Source organism: Pelophylax lessonae (genome assembly GCF_965119305.1).
Source record: "Pelophylax lessonae genome assembly, chromosome: 1".
In the NCBI taxonomy this organism is placed as follows: Eukaryota; Metazoa; Chordata; class Amphibia; order Anura; family Ranidae; genus Pelophylax; species Pelophylax lessonae.
The window spans coordinates 893,846,606-893,865,667 of NC_138768.1; the positions used below are offsets into that span (position 1 = coordinate 893,846,606).

The window sequence follows — 19,062 nt, forward strand, 5'->3', positions numbered from 1 at the left end:
AGCCCTCAAAAGGGCTTTTTGGGGACAATAGATATATATATATATATATATCCAAAAAAAACCTCAAATACCAGCCCTAGGAAGCGCTTTTTGGGGTGCTGTCCTTACAGCAGGAGTGTACCAAGAACACTGGCTAACAAGATCGGGAACTGTCCCCAGCTATAACAGCAGCAGCAGCACTTTCCCTGCTCTCAGTAACACAGAAATGATCTAAGATGGATGCTGCCCTTGCTTATTTATAGGAGGTGGGAGGGAGGTATGCTGATTGGCCTGGAATGTGTCTGCTGACTGTGAGATTCAGGGTCAAAGTTTGCCTCAATGATGATGTATAGGAGGCGGACCGAACATCGCATATGTTCGCCTGCAGCGGCAAACGCGAACGTTCGAAGTTCGCCAGGAACCGTTCAGAAGTGTACAGAACTGGTCACCTCACTCTGTGCAGGAATGTACAGAATGGGTCACCTCGTTCTTTGTAAGAGTGTACAGAACTGGTCACCTCACTCTGTGCAGGAATGTACAGAATGGGTCACCTCGTTCTTTGTAAGAGTGTACAGAACTGGTCACCTCGCCCTGTGTAGGAATGTACAGAACTGGTCACCTTGTCCTGTTTAGAAATTACAGAACTGGTCATCTTGCCCTTTGTAGGAGTGTATAGAACTGGTCACCTTGCCCTGTGTAGGAATGTACAGAACTGGTCACCTTGCCCTGTGCAGGAATGTACAGAACGGGTCAGCTTGTCCTGTGTAGGAATGTACAGAGCTGGTCACCTCGCCAAGTGTAGGAGTGTACAGAACTGGTCACCTCGCCCTGTGTAGGAATGTACAAAACTGGTCACCTCGCCCTGTGTAGGAGTGTACTGAACTGGTTAATGAGTGTCAGAGAGACTGTCACTGTAATTTCTCTCTTCTGCTCTCAGCGATGGCGTCTGCTGATCTGAGGAAGGAGCTGGAATGTTCCGTCTGTTTGGACTTTAATACAGATCCTGTAACCCTGAAATGTGGACACAACTTCTGCCAGGACTGTATAGGTCGTGTGTTGGATACACAGGAGGGGTCTGGAAGTTATTCCTGTCCTGAATGTAAACAAAGCTTCAAGAAACGTCCCATCCTTCAGAGGAATCTGAAACTACGTAACATAATTTAGAATTTCCAATCCACCCATCCAGATCAGGAGGAGTCCGGAGTCTTCTGTACTTACTGTATTCACACTCCTGTACCTGCTGTGAAATCCTGTCTGATGTGTGAAGCTTCTCTGTGTGACAATCACCTGAGAGTCCACAGCAAGTCACCAGAACACGTCTTATGTGACCCCACCACTTCCCTGGAGAACAGGAAATGCTCCGTCCATAAGAAGATCCTGGAGTATTACTGCACTGAGGACTCCACCTGTATCTGTGTGTCCTGTTGTATGATTGGAGATCACATCAGCCATAAGAAGGAATCATTGGATGAGGCCTCTGAGAAGAGGAAGAAGAAACTGAGGAATGTTCTGCAGAAACTGATGACAGAGAGAGAGGAGATGGAGAAAAGAGTGCAGAGTCTGCAGGAACGCAGGAGGAAAGTACAAGGAAAAGCAGATGATGAAACAGAGAGAGTCACTGCCCTGTTCAGAGACCTCAGGAGACGTCTGGAAGAGCTGGAGAAGAGAGTCCTGAGGGATATCTCCGGGCAGGCAGAGCGGGTCTCCGGGGTAATCAATGATCTGGTCCAGGATCTGGAAATAAAGAAGGAGGAGCTGTCCAGGAAGACGGGGGACATTGAGGAGCTGTGTAACATGACGGATCCACTGACTGTCCTACAGGAATCAGACACAGGTGACTTGTGTGATACTGAGGATGGAGATGATGAGGACAGAGAGAGACATGATAAACTCCTCCATGATGGAGGGGATCTGGATGTGGGGGGGATCTCACACACATTACACACAGGTTTATCTGATATCATGTCTGGGGTAAATGTAGAGAAATGTACAGGCACACATGTCTATCCACATTCTACTACAAAGGGCAAAGGTCACACCAATGCTGAACCCTCCAGGCCACGCCCCCAACCCTTCCCCACCATACAACACTCACACCGCCAGGCTGGAGGACCAAATATTGGGGCTGTACAGCAAAGATCGGGGGTTTCGGGGGTTACAGACATATTATTGGATGTGGGGACAGCTGCTAATTATCTACATATATCAGATGACAGGAAAACTGCATCCTCATCATTATCACATCAGAATCGCCCAGAAACACCAGAGAGGTTTCAGTATTCTCAGGTGATGAGCAGTCAGAGATTCTCCTCAGGGAGACATTACTGGGAAGTGGATGTCGGGGGGGGCAGGGTACTGGAGAGTCGGGATGTGTTACCCCAGTATAGACAGGAGAGGAGATCAGTCACTGATTGGAGATAATGAGAAGTCCTGGTGTTTGGAGAGAGGGGGGTGGTGGGGTAATTGGTACTCAGTGATACATGACAGTAAGAAGGTCCCATTACCCAGCATTGTCTCCAGTAAGAGAGTCAGGATAGATCTGGATTATGAGGCCGGGCGGATCTCCTTTTATGATCTGTGTGACCCGAAACGACACCTCCACACCTTCACCACCACCTTCACTGAGCCCCTCCATGCTGGGGTATATGTAGGGGTATGGGTAGGGAGAGGGATATTCGGAAGTTATATAAAGATATGTGGGGGGAATGAGAAGTGAGAGATCTGCCCAGAGACATCACAAGGGGGATTATCTGATTGGTGATTGGTGCAATACTCATCCAATAGGAGGAAGCAGTGGACAGGAAACATGACTGATTTATGTATAAAGCTGCAGGTTCTGGGGCCGTCATCTTCATCCTAAGGCCTCATGCACACTATTGAGTTTTTTTTAATCATTTTTCACCTTTTTTGCATTGGCGTTTTTAAGCGTTTTTTGGTGTTTCTATCCTAAACATCACTTCTCTGCTATTTTAGTAACTCCCACTTTCCCACAATACCCATGCAATGCAAATCTGTCAAGCTCACTGCATTTTGCAATCTGTTTTGGGGTGTTCATGAAACATTAAGTTCACGTCGGGCACATTTGACATGTCAAATCGCATTCCAACTCAGAGCCTATTGCCGGCAACGTCACTGTCCGAATTGGTGGGACCCTGACTTTGCAGCGCCTCACCAATTCCCAAAAGTAGATTCTGCACTACTTTTGGTGACTTAAGGGCGATTTCCATAGACATCTGTGCATGAACCCGTACAGATGACTGACATGCGAGTTTGAAATTGTGCGCATTTAGCTAAATTATTTCAAACTCACCCTCAGTGGGAACTGTTGCCATTGACGGCAATAGGTTTCGACTTAAAATGCGATTCAACATGATAAATCGGCACAATGTCAACGGGGGCTTCATGATCCATGAATGATACCCATGAATGATAGAAGAACATGCTGGTGAGACATAGGAGACATGCCGGGGAGACATAGGAGGACATGCCGGGGAGACATAGGAGGACATGCCTGGGAGACATAGGAGAACATGCTGTCGAGACATAGGAGAACATGCCGGGGAGACATAGGAGTACATGCCGGGGGGACATAGGAGAACATGCTGGGGAGACATAGGAGGACATGTCGGGGGAGACATAGGAGAACATGCCTGGGAGACATAGGAGAACGTGCCGGGGAGACATAGGAGAACGTGTCGGGGAGACATAGGAGAACATGCCGGGGAGACATAGGAGAACATGCCAGGGAGACATAGGAGAACATGCCGGGGAGACATAGGAGGACATGCTGGGGAGACATAGGAGGACATGCCGGGGGAGACATAGTAGAACATGCCGGGGAGACATAGGAGGACATGGTGGAGAGACATAGGAGAACATGCTGGGGAGACATAGGAGAACATGCCGGGGAGACATAGGAGAACATGCCGGGGAGACATAGGAGGACATGCTGGGGAGACATAGGAGGACATGCCGGGGGAGACATAGGAGAACATGCTGGGGAGACATAGGAGGACATGCCGTGGATACAGTCTCAGGAAGTGGAAATCCTCGGCTCTGTATACGGGAATATTGATCAGTGATTGGATATAGATAGAATGATGGGAGGGATTGGACGATGACTACAATCACCATTAACCCCTTCAGTCCCGGCACCTCTATGATCCTTATGGAGCTGAGCGATTGTTACATTTCCTCTATGGCCCAATTCATCTGATAAAGAGAAATTATTATTCGTTACAATTATTATAAAAATATTATAAATAATAACAAAAATTACTAATAATTATAGAAATGATGATGTGATTTACTAATGATGAAATGAGATGACTAAGTGCTTATATGCTAATGTGAGGTTCTTTATATAATAACAGATTCTCTGTCTAGAATGACTTTACAGAAAGATGTTATTAGAAGAAATTGTTGTTCTCCGGATCCTTGGAAGGTCTTGTTGGGGAACATAGAGACAGTTGGTCTCCTTCTTCTACAATGAGGGATTTGGGAGTCTGGAGGTGGGACAAGCTGATAAGGTGTTCAGAGATAACAGAAATGAATGTCTCTTGTAATGAATGATGTGCTGCTTGTACAAATTCTTCACTGAATGATTCCATCTGTAAAATGTTGATGTTTGGGACGGTCCTCCATGACAACTGTCCAGGATTGGAGGGTAAAAGCCTCCCGTTTGATGAAGAGGTCAGATCCTTGGTCCACCTGCCATGTCTAAGGATCTCCGCACACCTTCATCTCTCTACTTTCTAATCTTTACTTTTACTTTGTAACTCTTCTCTTCTAAATAAACTTCCAGAATCTTCACCGGTATCAGAGGTTGTCATTTCCACATTACATTCCACAAGAACTTTGTAATCCCGATGGAACACATCCATCATTTTATTGGGACACACAAGGCTTCCTATGGTCAGGATTGTCCTACAATGTAACATTTTCCTATACTGTATATAGGACACAAAGGGCCCTTTCACACGGGCTTTCAGATCAGATCTGCCTGTCAGTTTTTCAAGCGGACCTGATCGGATGCTCCATGCAGCCCTATGGAGCGGTGGATTTCAGCAGAGACATCTCCGCTGACACCCACTGCTATCCAATCTGATCCTGTCCGTGAAATCCGGACAGATGGAAACCCTATTTTCCATCTGTCTGGAGGATCGGATCAGATAGGATCGGAAGAGAACGGACAGGCAGTCCAGTCTCATTCAATCTCCCCATAGAGGAGAGCGGGGCTCTGCACACAGAGCGGAGACAGAGCTGTCATCCACCTGTTCAGTGGAGTGGGGCGGATCGATCCCCCGCTGAGCAGAATGGACTCCGTCGGGCACACCGCCCACGTGAAAGGAGCCTAACATATCACAGAATGGAACAAATATATCTCCTTTAAATGGTATGACCAGTGTTCATGTTACTGGAGATAAGAGATTGATATATTTTCCCATGATCTGTAAACTCCCACCCCCATGTTCCAATACATCCCCTAATACATCCTCCAATACATCCCCAATACATCCCCCAATACACCCCCCAATACATTCCCTAATACACCCCCCAATACACCCCCCAATACATCCCCCAATACACCTCCAAATACACCCCCCAATACATTCCCCAATACACACCCCAATACATCCCCCAATACACCCCCCAATACATCCTCCAATACATCCCCTATTCATCCTCCAATACACCCCCAATACATTCCCCAATACACTCCCAATATACCCCCCAATACACCCCCATTACACCCCCCAATACATCCCCCAGAGCACAGACAAAGAGGTATAACATATATGCAAAGAAGACAACCAGTCCCAGAGTTATGTAATAAGCCCCTCCCACTGGGGGAGGAGTAATGTAGGCGGCTCCTCAGAACTACATTGGTGGAAAAGCCATCAGTTGGCACTCAGCTGCACAGACATATTGGGGATGGTTTAGTAAAGGGAAATAGACTGAGCACTCTGCAAGGGCTGCTGCACTCAGTTCCCAGAGCTTAGTGATTGTGGTGAATCTCTGTATTTCCATCATCCAATCATCTGCAAGAAAAAATACTTTATTTCACTTTTCTTGCTCCTGATTGGGCGTTCTTTACAAATTGAAGCTTCACCACATTCACTAATCTCCGGGGAAATGAGGAGAACTCTCCCCAGTCTATTTGTCTTTAGTAAATCCCCAACTGATGTGATTGGTCTGAATTCTGTAATAATAAATCTTTCCAGTTCCCAGCAGTTGTACATTTTTACCATTTAATCCAGTTGTAATTTAGAAGAAAATCCATTGTAACCAGTTCCCGCCCGCGCTATCACTGAGAGACGGCTACAGCCAAGGGAGGGCATGGATGGACGTCCTCACGTCATCACGCTGTCCACACTCCTCCTGCGCTCTGTGATCACTGCCTCCTTAGGACACAGCTAATCACAGATCGGGGTAAAAGGCCAATCACAGCGCCCCTTTACCACATGATTAGCTGTGTCCAATGACAGCTGATCCCAATGTAATGACAAGCCGGTTATCACCATTCCTTTCCTCACACTGACAACGTGAGGAGAGGAGAGCCGATAACTGACTTGTATTAACCACTTGCCGACTGCCAGCAATACATATATAGTGATGGGCCAAACACCCCCCTATTCGGTTCGCACCAGAACACCGCGAACGGGGGAAAAGTTTGAACATTCAAACTCCATTGAAGTCTGTGGGACTCAAACCTTAAAAAAAGTCCTAATTTTAAAGGCTTAATTGCAAGTTATTGCCCATAAAAAGTGTATGGGGGTCCTGACCTGGGTGACATGTACCAATGCAAAAATAAGTTTTTACAGGACCAGTGATTTACTGATTTTAATGATGCTTAAAGTAAAACAATAAAAATGTAAAATTCCTTTAAATATGGTGCCGGGGGGGGGGGGGGTCCCCTGAATCAATGTTCCCTCTAATTTTTTACTGAGCTGAGCAAATAAAAAAATTTCTGAGCGCAAACCTTTAGATTGAGCAATGGGGGGGGGGGGGGGGACGTCAATGCAGAGTGACCAGCTTGCCCCAATCAACTGCAGAGTGCCACAGCAATGCCCCCAATAAACTGCAGAGTGCCACAGCAATGCCCCCAATAAACTGCAGAGTGCCACAGCAATGCCCCCAATAAATTGCAGAGTGTCACAGCAATGCCCCCAATACATTGCAGAGTGTCACAGCAATGCCCCCAATACATTGCAGAGTGTCACAGCAATGCCCCCAATACATTGCAGAGTGCCACAGCAATGCCCCCAATACATTGCAGAGTGCCACAGCAATGCCCCCAATAAACTGCAGAGTGCCACAGCAATGCCCCCAATACATTGCAGAGTGCCACAGCAATGCCCCCAATACATTGCAGAGTGCCACAGCAATGCCCCCAATACATTGCAGAGTGCCACAGCAATGCCCCCAATACATTGCAGAGTGCCACAGCATTGCCCCCAATAAACTGCAGAGTGCCACAGCAATGCCCCCAATAAACTGCAGAGTGCCACAGCATTGCCCCCAATAAACTGCAGAGTGCCACAGCATTGCCCCCAATAAACTGCAGAGTGCCACAGCATTGCCCCCAATAAACTGCAGAGTGCCACAGCATTGCCCCCAATAAACTGCAGAGTGCCACAGCATTGCCCCCAATAAACTGCAGAGTGCCACAGCATTGCCCCCAATAAACTGCAGAGTGCCACAGCATTGCCCCCAATAAACTGCAGAGTGCCACAGCATTGCCCCCAATAAACTGCAGAGTGCCACAGCATTGCCCCCAATAAACTGCAGAGTGCCACAGCATTGCCCCCAATAAACTGCAGAGTGCCACAGCATTGCCCCCAATAAAATGCAGAGTGCCACAGCAATGCCCCCAATAAAATGCAGAGTGCCACAGCAATGCCCCCAATAAAATGCAGAGTGCCACAGCAATGCCCCCAATAAATTGCAGAGTGCCACAGCATTGCCCCCAATAAATTGCAGAGTGCCACAGCATTGCCCCCAATAAATTGCAGAGTGCCACAGCAATGCCCCCAATAAATTGCAGAGTGCCACAGCAATGCCCCCAATAAACTGCAGAGTGCCACAGCATTGCCCCCAATAAACTGCAGAGTGCCACAGCATTGCCCCCAATAAACTGCAGAGTGCCACAGCATTGCCCCCAATAAACTGCAGAGTGCCACAGCATTGCCCCCAATAAACTGCAGAGTGCCACAGCATTGCCCCCAATAAAATGCAGAGTGCCACAGCATTGCCCCCAATAAAATGCAGAGTGCCACAGCATTGCCCCCAATAAAATGCAGAGTGCCACAGCATTGCCCCCAATAAAATGCAGAGTGCCACAGCAATGCCCCCAATAAAATGCAGAGTGCCACAGCAATGCCCCCAATAAAATGCAGAGTGCCACAGCAATGCCCCCAATAAAATGCAGAGTGCCACAGCAATGCCCCCAATAAAATGCAGAGTGCCACAGCAATGCCCCCAATAAAATGCAGAGTGCCACAGCAATGCCCCCAATAAAATGCAGAGTGCCACAGCAATGCCCCCAATAAAATGCAGAGTGCCACAGCAATGCCCCCAATAAAATGCAGAGTGCCACAGCAATGCCCCCAATAAAATGCAGAGTGCCACAGCAATGCCCCCAATAAAATGCAGAGTGCCACAGCAATGCCCCCAATAAAATGCAGAGTGCCACAGCAATGCCCCCAATAAACTGCAGAGTGCCACAGCAATGCCCCCCCGCGACCCCGTGCACTTACCTCACGGACGGTCACGGCACTCTGTCTTCAGTCCCCGGCTTCCAGCTTCCCGCGTCTCCATCCTCCCGAGTCCCGGCGCCTCCTCCTCGGCCAATGGCATGAAGTTGGCCTTTCGGCCAATCAGGAAGCGGGAGGACCCGCTCCCTGATTGGCCAGGAGGAGGATCCGTATGACAATAGCGAATTTTCATTCGCTATTGTCACACGATGGGCGTGCTCTCGGGGTGCACGCTCTGCTCCCTGGCCGCTCCGTCTGCGGCTGCGCCGTCTAACTAGGTGCTTGCGCGGGACGTAATTTCCACTGCACGACCGCGCACGCGCGCACCTTAAAGGGAACACTGCCCTGAATGTGCCTGTAAAGTGGTGCATCTGTACAATGTATGTAGCCTGCTGCAGCTATGCTGACATTTCTTAACTTGCTTGCTGCTGTAATGTATTGTCGGCTTCCAGCAATACAGATAAAAAATATGGAAAAAAAAACAGGAACTAAGGCTTCTTAGGCTAAATCATACAGATTAGCTGTACTAGTAGAGTCCAAAAGGCATCTCCCGGGGTGTTGTCTCCAGCTGAGGGATAGACAACACCCCAGGAGATGCTGCACCTTGAACCGTTTTTTTTCTGCATACCGGACAAAAACTACAAACTTTCTCATCTTGAGGGACTCCCTTTTTGGGTTCTACCAGTACAGCTAATCTATATGATTTAGCCTAAGCAGCCTTAGTTCCTGATGCGACTTAGAAACCTGGGGAAAACCTTTCACACATGGACCAGACAAAAGAAAGATACATGGTGACTTATCCTTGAAAAAGGCTAATACCTATGCAGCCAAAACGCGTAGGATAATCTCCTGGTCACCATTTTTCACCTTGTCACCTACCTTTCTAACTTCTTCACTTCTCTCACCGGTGGACCTTAAACCCATCCACGACAAACTTGTCTATTAACTTATAAAACTTTTTTGAAAATAAACTGTTCAATTTTTATTCTATGATACTTTACTTTGTTTACTCTTGCCCTTAAAGTCCCAACAACCTTGGTTTGAGGCACCAAACCCAAAACAAAAAGCACTCTGCCTTTCAACCCCAAGAACAAGTTCCGCCCGACTGGCACACCTGGTAATTTGAGAGTGTATACCTTTAAATGACACACTGACACAATATGAATGACCTTTAACTTTACTCAAGTAGATAAACTTGTAGAAATATGTCAGTCAGCTAAACCCTGAATAAACTGCCAGAGTTCAGCGACAGTGACATCAAAAGACTCTAAGAAAACAGATTGTTATAACACCAAATGATATCAATGAACACAATCTATTAAAACAGGCAAGTAAATATCTCCATTATTATTATTAGGCAGCACTCAAACTAAAGGGGAACCCTGGCCTATACCACCTGTATCCTAATGAGAGATGGGGTAGTCTAGATAACAGGAACGTGCCCCCTTTAAGAGAAACCATATAATAATGTCCCCCTTGCAAGGCCTTGCTATAGTCTTCACCGGCAGTTGGAGCTCATGTAATAAAGCATACTGGTCACTGGAAGTTCAACATGGCACCTCATGGCAAAGAACTCTCCGAGGATCTGAAAAAAATAATTGTTTCTCTACATAAAGATGGCCTAGGCTATAAAGAAGATTGCCAAGACCCTGAAACTGAGCTGTAGCACGGTGGCCAAGACCATACAGCGGTTTAACAGGACAGGTTCCACTCAGAACAGGCCTCGCCATAGTCCACCAAAGAAGTTGAGTGCATGTGTTCAGCGTCATATCCAGAGGTTGTCTTTGGGAAATAGACGTATGAGTGCTGCCAGCATTGCTGCAGAGGTTGAAGGGGTGGGGGAGGGGTCGGCCTGTCAGTGCTCAGACCATACGCCGCACACTGCATCAAATTGGTCTGCATGGCTGTCATCCCAGAAGGAAGCCTCTTCTAAAGATGATGCACAAGAAAGCCCGCAAACAGTTTGCTGAAGACAAGTAGACTAAGGACATGGATTACTGGAACCGTTTCCTGTGGTCTGATGAGACCAAGATAAACTTATTTGGTTCAGATGGTGTCAGGCGTGTGTGGCAGCAACCAGGTGAGGAGTACAAAGACAAGTGTGTCTTCCTACAGTCAAGCATGGTGGTGGGAGTGTCATGGTCTGGGGCTGCATGAGTGCTGCCGGCACTGGGGAGCTACAGTTCATTGAGGGAACCATGAATGCCAACATGTACTGTGACATACTGAAGCAGAGCATGACCCCCTCTCTTCAGAGACTGGGCCGCAGGGCAATATTCAAACATGATAACGACCCCAAACACACCTCCAAGACAACCACTGCCTTGCTAAAGAAGCTGAGGGTAAAGGTGATGGACTGGCCAAGCATGTCTCCAGACCTAAACCCTATTGAGCATCTGTGGGGCATCCTAAAACAGAAGGTGGAGGAGCGCAAGGTCTCTAACATCCACCAGCTCTGTGATGTCATTATGGAGGAGGGGAAGAGGACTCCAGTGACAACCTGTGAAGCTCTGGTGAACTCCATGCCCAAGAGGGTTAAGGCAGTGCTGGAATATAATGTTGGCCATACAAAATATTGACACTTTGGACCCAATTTGGACATTGTCACTTAGGGGTGTACTCACTTTGGTTGCCAGCAGCTTAGACTTTAACCACTTTAGGACTGCTCATGTTGCTGCTACTGCAGCAAGTTGGCAGCCCTGGGTCTAGCGACGTAGACCTACGTCGCTGCATTCCCTGCTGTCTCAGCGGTGTGCGCGCTGCCAGAGGCTCACTCCCGCTGTATTCGGACACAGCGGGAGTCGGGCCAGGGGAGGATCGTCGGGGAAAGAGTGAGGCGGATCTCCTATGTGACAGGCAGGGACAGATCACAGGATTCAGCATAGCTCAACCTGCGATCTGTGTCTCACACAACCCCCTCCCCCCACACATGTCAGTAAGCATGAGGCACACATTTACCCCCTTGATTACCAACAGTGTTAACCCCTCCCCTTCCATAGTACAGTAACAGTGCATATTTTTGGCACTGATTACTGTAGTAATGTCACTGGTCCCCCCCAAAAAGTGTAAAAAATGTCAGTTAGGGGTCCGATCTGTCCGCCGCAATGTCGCAGTCCCGCAAAAAATCGCAGATCGCCGTTGTGACAGAACCCACTGTCACTGTGTGTTTTGGAGGGGACTGTGCGCAAGCCTCCTACCGACAGACTATGGGCCAGAAGATACTGGAGTTTGGCGCTGCAGCCTTTCTACTACATCCACTACTGGCCTGGTAAGCAGAATGGCAACGCTGATGGGTTGTCCCGGCAAATGGAACTCAGCCCCTAACCTAAATCCGGACATCCCCAAGTTGACCTGAAAAGGGTCAAGCCGGGTCTGCCGGAGTGTTCCACAAGGGGGGAGCACTGTGACGGATCACCCTGTCCCTGGATTGTAAACCCCTTCGTTTCATTTTCCTACGAGTTTGGGACATTGGCCTTTTATTGCATTTTATTTTCTCTTCATTTATCCTCAGAACAAAGGAAGATGGCAGGACTCATAGCATTGTGTTAATGTAATGTAATGTTACAGCCCATCCCCCCCCCTCCTGTTCCTGTGTCTAAGGGTGTGGATTCATGACACAGACACTTGTCTGAGCTGAAGACATCTCTCCGCAGGGGGTGTGTACTAAGACTGCCTGGTTCAAATGTACAAATGTTCAGTTCTCATTGGTTGGTCTTTGTCTCACCCCCCCCCCCTGCAGGGCTAAGGGGAGTGCCCCTTAGCTGTGTGTAACTGTATGGTTTGGAATGTAATAAACAGTTTAAGCTCTGCATGGCTAACCCTCAACACCTGTGTGGATTGTCTCGTGATTGAGGGGTTACGGGCTGGGTATGGCTTCTCCGCAGGTTGTGGGTGCATTTGGAGGACAGGAGACACAGTTTCGACGGATGTGCCCAGCTGGGGTACAAAGATCTGTTACAGCCGTCATTACTAGTAAAAAAAAAAAAACAACAAAAATTACAAATCTTTCCCGTAGTTAGTAACTTTTGAGCAAACCAATCAAAATACGCTTATTGCTTTTTTTTTTTTTAACCAAAAATATGTAGCAGAAAACAAATTGGCCTAAAATGTTAAAAATTTTGATTTGTACATTTTTTTGGGGGGGAATGTTATATATCAGGAATAGAGTTGAGCGGACACCTGGATGTCCGTGTTCGGCGGGTTCGGCCGAACTTTAAAAAAAAGTCCGGGTCCGTGTCCCGGACTTTTGCCGAACTTTTCCCGGACACCGAACCCCATTGAAGTCAATGGGGACCCGAAATTTCAGGCACTAAAATGGCTCTAAAACACCAATGGAAAGGGCTAGAGTGCTGCAAATGGCAGCAAAACGTAGTTAAGAGCATGGCAAGTGCTCTGCAAACAAATGTGGATAGGGAAATAACTTAAAACAACAAAAAAAAAAAAACAGAAAAATAAAACAATGTTCTTCATCTCTGATGGACGAGGCCCATATGGAGTAGGAGGGAGGTTGAGGTGGTGGTGGATGTGGCGGTGTCATAGGCGTGCGCACAGGGTGTGCCGGGTGTACCTGGGCACACCCTAATCACCTAGGGCACATTAGCATTATCGCTCTGTTTGCCAGTGAGGAGATGGGAAAGATCTCCCTCGGACCTGCTCTGCTCTATTTCACTTTGCCAGCAGGGAGAGTAATGTATCGGGGCCATGTACATGTAGGCAAACACATGAATGTGTATTTAAACTTTGGGGTGCACACCCTAATGCAATAGGCTGCGCACACCTATGGGCGGTGTAGGTGGAAGCGGCGGTGGAGGAGGACCAGGGCCGGATTAAGAGCATCATGGGCTTGGTGCTGAGGATTTTGAAGGGCCTTAAGGGCCGTGCCTTGGCATGCACCCAGAGGAGGAAGGGTGCAGCAATGCATGCCTAATTCAACATGGGATGCTGTCTCTGAAGCCCATAAACACATCCATGCATCGGCAACTGTCCCTCCTTGTCCGGCCTTCGTGCTGTGTGGGGAGGTTCTGAGGGAGCTGCCTGGGGAAGCGAGCATAGAAGCCAGACTTCTGTGTTTACAAGTGACAGAAGAGCGGTAACAGTGAATATGGCCAACCCGGGGCCTATATTAAGGTAGGGGCCTGGAGCTGCAGCTCCAATAGCCCCTACGTTAATCTGGCCCTGAGGAGGACGAGGTAGCCAACACTGCTTCTTTCACAAATTTTAAATGAGGGTACACCCCAAAAGAGTGAGAAAGAGCAAAAATGGAACAATGGGTGGGTAAGGTCGGTATCCATTGATATTCTGCACAAGGTACGGAAAAGTCCCGTGGGATCCATGCCTGGTTCATTTTAATGAACGTGAGCTTGTCCACATTGTCTCTGGACAGGCAGCTGCGCTTGTCTGTTATAACGCCCCCAGCCGTGCTAAATACCCATTCAGATAATACACTGGCTGCAGGGCACGCCAGCACCTCCAAGGCATAAAGGGCAAGCTCAGGCCATGTGCCCAATTTGGAGACCCAGAAGTTGAAGGGGGCAGACCCGTCATTCACTACATGTAGGCGTGTGCACACATACTGCTCCACCATGTTGGTAAAATGCTGCCTCCTGCTAAGACGTTCCATCTGAGCTGCTGGTGCTGCTGTTTGTTGTGGCGTGCTGACAAAGCTTTTCCACATTTCGGCCATGCTAACCCTGCCTTCTGGTTGCGTTGGCGACCTCTTCCTCCTCCTCCTCTGCCTTGTGCTTCCACTGTGGCCCCGCTGTCAGGTTGGAATGCCAGCAGCATCGCGTCTACCAGCGTGCGCTTATACTCGAGCATCTTGCGATCACGCTCCAGTGAGTGAATTAAGGACGGTACATTGTCCTTGTAACGGGGATCCAGCAGCGTGGCCACCCAGTAATCAGCACAAGTTAGAATGTGGGCAACTTGGCGGTCGTTGTGGAGACACTGCAGCATGTAATCGCTCATGTGTGCCAGGCTGCCCAGAGGCAACGAAAGGCTGTCCTCTGTGGGAGATGTATCGTCCGTGTCCTCTGTATCCCCCCAGCCACGCACCAGTGATGGCCATGAGCTGGCCTGGGTGCCAACCTGCTGTGAACATGGTTCCATCTCCTCCTCCAGCTCCTCCTCCTCATCCTCCTCATCCTCCAGAACTGTGCCCCTGCTGGACAATTGTGTCCCATTTGTGTGTGCAGGAACCCATCCTCGGAGCCCCTTGCGAATGACTGCCCTGAAAGCCTTGGAAATGTTACCTCTTCATCCTCCTCCTGCTCCTCCTCCTCCTCATCCTGTGCCACATCCTCTTCCATCATCGCCCGAATTGTTTTTTCAAGGAGGCATAGAAGTGGGATAGTTAAGCTGAGAACGGCGTCATCGGCACTGGCCATGTTGGTGGAGTACTCAAAACAGCGCAACAAGGCACACAGGTCTCGCATGGAGGCCCAGTTATTGGTGGTGAAGTGGTGCTGTTCCGCAGAGCGACTCACGCGTGCGTGCTGCAGCTGAAACTCCACTATGGCCTGCTGCTGCTCGCACAGTCTTTGCAGCATGTGCAAGGTGGAGTTCCACCTTGTGGGCACGTCACATATGAGGCGGTGAGCGGGAAGGCCGAAGTTACACTGCAGCGCTGACAGGCGAGCAGCAGCAGGGTGAGAACGCCGAAAGTGCACACAGGGTAGGTGGACCTTGGCACAGATGGCGTTGCGCAGTGCACACCTGATTTTTTCCCCCACTTGGTTGTGCAGGGAAGGTATGGCTTGACTGGAAAAGTAGTGGCGGCTGGGCACGACGTACTGTGGGACAGCCATCGACATAAGGTTTTTAAAACTGTGCGTCTCCACCAGACGGAATGACAGCATTTCAAAGGCCAAGAATTTTGAAATGCTGGCATTCAGGGCCAGGGATGGCGGGTGGGTAGGGGGGTACTTCCTCTTCCTCTCAAGTGTTTGGGAGATGGAAAGCTGAACGCTTCCACGGGACATTGTGGAGATGGTTGGTGACCCAGGTGGTGGTGTTGCTGACAGATCCTCTGTTTGTGGGGTGGCAGGTGCCGGTATCACTACAGATGTGGCTGGAGCGGCCAAGACTGCAGCAGAAGAGGAAGCAGGATGAGCCAGAGACGTTTCTTGGTTTTGAAGGTGTCTACTCCACTGCAGCTCGTGCTTTGCGCTTAGATGCCTGATCATGCAGGTTGTGCTCAGGTTGAGAAGGTTTATGCCTCGCTTCAGGCTCTGATTGCACAGGGTGCAAACCACTCGTGTCCTGTCATCAGCACATTTTCTAAAGAACTTCCACGCTAGAGAACTCCTTTGAGCTGACTTTGGTGCGCTTGTTCCCTTGCTGCGTTGGGCAGTAGCAGGCGTAGTGTCTAGGGCACGGCCGCTCCGCTTCTGCACCCTGCTCCCTCTTCTGCTGTGCTGGTTGCTCTGTGCGACCACCGCCTTTTCCTCCAAACTACTCAGGTCACCTGCATGACATTCATTCCATGTGGGGTCGAGGACCTCATCGTCCTCCACATCATCTTCCACCCAGTCTTCACCCCTGCCCTCCTTGTCGGTCTCCACAATGCTGAACGCCGCAGCAGTTGGCACCTGCTTTTCGTCATCATCGGAGACGTGCTGCGATGGTCCTTGCATGTACTCATCTTGAGAAATAAGTGGTTGGGCATCGCTGCACTCAATCTCTTCCACTTCTGGGGCAGGGCTAGGTGGATGGCCCTGGGAAACCCTGCTGAAAGAGTCATCAAAAAGAAGAAGAGACTGCTGTATGGCTTGGGGCTCAGACTGCTTGCCTGATTTGCAAGGGGGTGAGGTGAAAGACGGTTGGACATCGGCTGCAGGTGCCAACTCTGACCTTTCTGCAGTAGACTGGGTGGGAGACAATGTGAAGGAACTGGAGGCACTGTCAGCAGCAAACCAATCTACTATCGCCTCCACTTGTTCTGGCCTCATCACTTCTAGAGGCATATGATGCCCTACCAAATACTGATGCAGGTTCTTTCGCCTACTCACACTTGAGGAGGGTGTTTCACTTGTGCGTGTAGCTGGCACAGATCGACCACGTCCTCTCCTTGCAACAGGAGCTCTACCAGCAGCACCACGACCCAGGCCACGGCCCCTATTTGACGGTCTCCTCATATTTCTGTAATTTAAGATCTTGCCCTATAAAGGTGTTTATTGAATAGCAGAACAAAACAACAACAGTATCGCACGGGTGTATCTCACAGTCAAATATGCAAACTATGCCGCAATTTAATGTTTTTTACCCCAAAAGGGTGTATATTGAATAGCGGAATAGGATAAAAAATGGTGTATCTCACACGTACAAACACAGACTAGGCCCGATTAAATTTTTTTGTACCCTAAAGGGAGGATGAGGAAGAGGAGTAGGAGGAGTTGGGAACAGGAGGCAAACTGAAGCGCCCTGCAATCCTTGGCGGGGGAAGGAGATGCGCCAAACTAATTTAAAAGGTGTATCTCACACGTACCGATACAGACTATGCCGTAATTTAATTTTTTACACTCCAAAAGGGTGTATATTGAATAGCGGAATAGGAAAACTTTTATAATACGGTGTATCTCACACGTACAAACACAGACTAGGTCCCGATTACAATTTTTTGTACCCTAAAGGCAGGATGAGGAAGAGGAGTAGGAGGAGTTGGGAACAGGAGGCAAACTGAAGCGCCCTGCAATCCTTGGCGGGGGAAGGAGATGCGCCAAACTAATTTAAAAAGGTGTATCTCACATGTACCGATACAGACTATCCCGCAATTTAATTTTTTACAATCAAAGAGGGTGTATATTGAATAGCGGAATAGGACAAATTTTACAAAACGGTGTATCTCACACGTACAAACACAAACTAGGCCCCGATTACAATTTTTTCTACCCTAAAGGCAGGATGAGGAGTAGGAGGAATTCGGAACAGGCAGGAGGCAGACTGAAGCACCCTCAAATCCTCGGCAGTATGAGATACGCCCAAAAAATTGGAAAGGTGTATCTCACACGTACCGACACAGACTATCCCACAATTTAATTGATCCCCAAAGGTTTTTATTGAATAGCGGAATAGGAAATATGATCAAAAAAAGTGTATGTATCTCACACGTACAGAAGCACACTAGGCCCCAATTACTATTGTTTGTACCCCTAAAGGCAGGATGAGGAGTAGGAGGAGTATGGAACAGGCAGCACCCTCAAATCTTCAGAAGTATGAGATGAACCCCAAAAACTTGGAAAGGTGGATCTCACACGTACCGACACAGACTATCCCACAATTTAATTGATCCCCAAAGGTTTTTATTGAATAGTGGAATAGGAAATATGATCAAAAAAGTGTATGTATCTCACACGTACAGAAGCACACTAGGCCCCAATTACTATTGTTTGTACCCCTAAAGGCAGGATGAGGAGTAGGAGGAGTATGGAACAGGCAGCACCCTCAAATCTTCAGAAGTATGAGATGAACCCCAAAAACTTGGAAAGGTGGATCTCACACGTACCGACACAGACTATTCCCCAATTTAACTGATCCCCAAAGGTTTTTGATTAAATAGCGGAATAGAAAATATGATCAAAAAAAGTGTATGTATATCACACGTACACAACCACACTAGGCCCCAATTACTATTGTTTGTACCCCTAAAAGGCTGGATGAGGAGTAGGAGGAGTATGGAACAGGCAGCACCCTCAAATCTTCAGAAGTATGAGATGAACCCCAAAAACTTGGAAAGGTGGATCTCACACGTACCGACACAGACTATCCCACAATTTAATTGATCCCCAAAGGTTTTTATTGAATAGGGGAATAGGAAATATGATCAAAAAAAGTGTATGTATCTCACACGTACACAACCACACTAGGCCCCAATTACTATTGTTTGTACCCCTAAAAGACTGGATGAGGAGTAGGAGGAGTATGGAACAGGCAGCACCCTCAAATCTTCAGAAGTATGAGATGAACCCCAAAAACTTGGAAAGGTGGATCTCACACGTATCGACACAGACTATCCCCCAATTTAACTGATCCCCAAAGGTTTTTGATTAAATAGCGGAATAGAAAATATGATCAAAAAAAGTGTATGTATCTCACACGTACAGAAGCACACTAGGCCCCAATTACTATTGTTTGTACCCCTAAAAGGCTGGATGAGGAGTAGGAGGAGTATGGAACAGGCAGCACCCTCAAATCTTCAGAAGTATGAGATAAACCCCAAAAACCCCAAATATCATTCAGCTCTGCTGCAGGCCACAATTTTTTTTTTTAACCCAAGGCTGTATATTGAATAGTGGAATAGAAAAAAAATGTATGATTTTTGAAACCACTC

The 19,062-nt window shown here is 48.2% G+C and overlaps 1 pseudogene across 1 annotated transcript; it reads left to right on the plus strand.

Moving 5' to 3' along the window:
• The first annotated feature begins 912 nt into the window (after positions 1 to 912).
• Positions 913 to 2,813, plus strand: LOC309566473 (E3 ubiquitin/ISG15 ligase TRIM25-like; annotated as a pseudogene). Its single transcript has one exon. The product of its transcript is annotated as an E3 ubiquitin/ISG15 ligase TRIM25-like (transcript).
• The last annotated feature ends 16,249 nt before the right edge of the window (positions 2,814 to 19,062 follow it).